Below are 3,362 nucleotides of genomic sequence, written 5' to 3'. Positions count from 1 at the left end.
GAGCTGACCTCACTCCTACGAATTAAGACGACCTCACCACACTATTACGAACCAACAACAACCTCTTTGCATGGAGCGCCTCAGATATGCCCGGCATCCACCCCGATATCATCACTCACAAGTTGTCCATATTCCGAGAAGCTCGACCGATTGCTCAGAAGAAGAGAAGGCTCGGCACTGAAAAAAGGGTGGCGGTACAAAAGGAAGTTGACAAGTTGATCTCGGCCGGATTCATCCACGAAATAACATATACCACGTGGTTGGCAAATGTGGTCATGGTTAAAAAATCAAACGGTCAGTGGAGAATGTGTGTAGATTTCACCGATCTAAACAAGGCCTGCCCCAAAGACAACTATCCCCTCCCCAGCATTGATCGCCTGGTGGACGACGCCTCCGGTCACATGGTCCTCAGTTTCTTGGACGCATACTCGGGGTATAACCAAATTCCAATGTACGCCCCGGATCGAAACAACACGGCTTTCATCACCGAGCAAGCTAATTATTGCTACGAGGTAATGCCATTCGGCCTAAAAAATGCAGGTGCCACCTATCAACGACTCATGGATAAAATCTTCCACAATCAAATCGGGCGTTGCATGGAGGTTTATGTGGATGACATGGTCGTACGGAGCTGTTCCCATCAGCAGCACTTACGAGATCTGACAGAGGTTTTCCAGCAACTCAAAAGGTATGGTTTACACCTCAACCCGTCCAAATGCACCTTCGGAGTGTCAGCAGGTAAATTTCTTGGGTTCATGCTAACAAGTCGTGGAATCGAAGCCAACCCGGACAAATGCCGAGCAATCCTGGAAATGAGAACCCCAACCAAATTGAAAGAAGTCCAATGCCTAGTCGGACGCCTCACCGCTTTATCACGGTTTATACCGAGGCTTTCCGAGCACATCAAGCCGATACTCAATAACATGAACAAGAATGTTCCTCGGCACTGGGACGATCACTGTGAGGCGGCCTTCTCCGTCGTAAAAAATATATTGACCAATCCGCCTATCATTAGCCGTCCGGAAGAGGGGTTCGACTTACAATTATATCTTTCTGTGTCCGGTCATTCGGTAAGTGTCGCCCTCATACAGGAAACACCGGTATTTAAACTCATCTATTTTGTTAGCAGAACCTTGCAGGGAGCCGAGGAACGATATTCACAGGTGGAGAGAGTGGCATTGGCCTTACTCATTGCGGCCCGGCGGCTTCGCCCATATTTTCAAAGCCATCAAGTTGTCGTCCGAACCAATCACCCTGTCGCCAGGATCCTCAGGAAACCGGACTTAGCCGGAAGGATGGTTTCCTGGTCCATCGAATTATCCGAATTCGGCCTACGCTTCGAGCCACAAGGCTCCATCAAAGGACAACATTTGGCAGATTTTGCAGCCGAGTTACCCCCTGCAACAGAACTGTCCGTGTGGAATTTGAACGTTGACGGATCTTCAGACAAACGAGGAGCAGGAGCCGAAATAGTATTGGAGGGACCGAACGGTCTTCTTGTCGAGCAGGCCATATCCTTCACGTTCCAACTTAGTAACAATCAGGCAGAGTCTGAAGCTCTCATCAGCGGATTACTCCTAGCGGTCGAACTAGACATCCAACACTTAGAATGCCGAATGGATTCTCAATTGGTTGTGGGGCACATTAATGGCACTTTCCAGGTCAAAGACAACCGTCTGTTGCGATACTACCACAAAATAAGCGACCTTATTAAAGTGTTCGACACTTTCAGAATTATTCATGTACCCAGGGAGCAAAATTCCCGAGCAGATTTACTCTCCAAGCTAACACATAGCCGAGGAAATTCACAACTTACCTCGGTAATCAAAACCAGGCTAGAACAACCCCTTTTGGAAACGTGCACCACCAGCATTATTCCTCCCACAACTGACTGGCGGCAGGATATAGTACAGTTGATGATTCAACAAGAGCAAGGCGCTCGGGTGAGTACGGCTGATTCTAAACGAATTGCTCGCTTCACATTCATAGGAGATGATCTTTATCGATGCGGATACACTACGCCTCTGTTGAAGTGCTTGTCCGGCGAAGAAGCCAAGTACGTCATGCAAGAACTACATCATGGAATTTGCGGCTCTCATTCAGGAAAGAGAACACTCAGAGCCAAGATATTACGAGAAGGTTTTTACTGGCCCACAATTGAACAAGATTGCAAGGAGTTTGTTCAAAAATGCATTTCCTGCCAATCCCACGGACATGATACTCGGATCCCTTCGTCTGAATTAATGGCCGTTATATCCCCGTGGTCGTTCGCACAATGGGGGATGGATATAGCTGGACCCCTACCGCTCGCAAAAGAACAATGCAAATACCTTTTGGTGGCAATCGATTACTTCACCAAGTGGATCGAAGCAGAGGACTTTGCAACAATCAGTGCCCGGAAAGTACAAAGTTTCATCTGGCACCTAATTTGCCGATTCGGCATACCACAAAAGATCATTACTGACAACGGTCGGCAATTTATCGACCGTGCGCTAGAAGATTTCCTCAAAGGACTTGGTATCAAACATGTTACAAGTTCTGTCGAACACCCTCAAACCAACGGACAGGCTGAGGCCACAAACAAAGTCATCATCTCTGAGTTAAAGAAACGTCTGGGACAAGCTAAAGGCTTATGGGTCGAAGAGCTGCCTGAAGTACTTTGGGCCTACCGGTGCACACCACACGGATCAACAGGTGAAACCCCGTTTAACCTCACATACGACACAGATGCCATGTTACCGGTCGAAATAGGATAACCATCCCTTCGACGGCATATACAAGATATGACTCTCAATGAAGAACAACTACGGATGAACCTTGATACCCTGCCCGAACGACGCGAAATTGCGTTGATAAAAAATGAAGCATAGAAGCGACTGATAACCAGACGATACAATACCAAGGTCAAGCCTCGGCATTTCAACGAAGGAGATCTTGTTTGGCGCAAACGAGGTGACGCACGAAAGAACAAATCACACGGCAAGCTGGTTGATAATTGGGAAGGACCTTTCCGAATCAGCAAAGATTTGAAGAACGGAGCATATCAACTGGAATACTTAGATGGCAAAGTTGTTCCAAATACTTGGAACGTCACCCATCTTAAATTTTATTATAGTTAATGTTTTGTTATGCATTGCACTTTACTGAACAATTTTTCCTTTGAAGAATTATTTCAATATAGTATTCCAGTTACATATTTTGCAGATTATTTATCAAAGTCATAATACATCAAGACCCACCGAGTCTTGGTCATTCATGGACTATAACGTCCACCAATTACACTAGACCGACCGAGTCTAAACACATCAAGACCCACCGAGTCTTGGTCCAACAAATACATCAAGACCCACCGAGTCTTGGTC

Source organism: Vigna radiata, chromosome 10 (assembly GCF_000741045.1).
Source record: "Vigna radiata var. radiata cultivar VC1973A chromosome 10, Vradiata_ver6, whole genome shotgun sequence".
NCBI classification, from domain to species: domain Eukaryota; kingdom Viridiplantae; phylum Streptophyta; class Magnoliopsida; order Fabales; family Fabaceae; genus Vigna; species Vigna radiata.
This window is presented reverse-complemented; position numbering follows the sequence as displayed.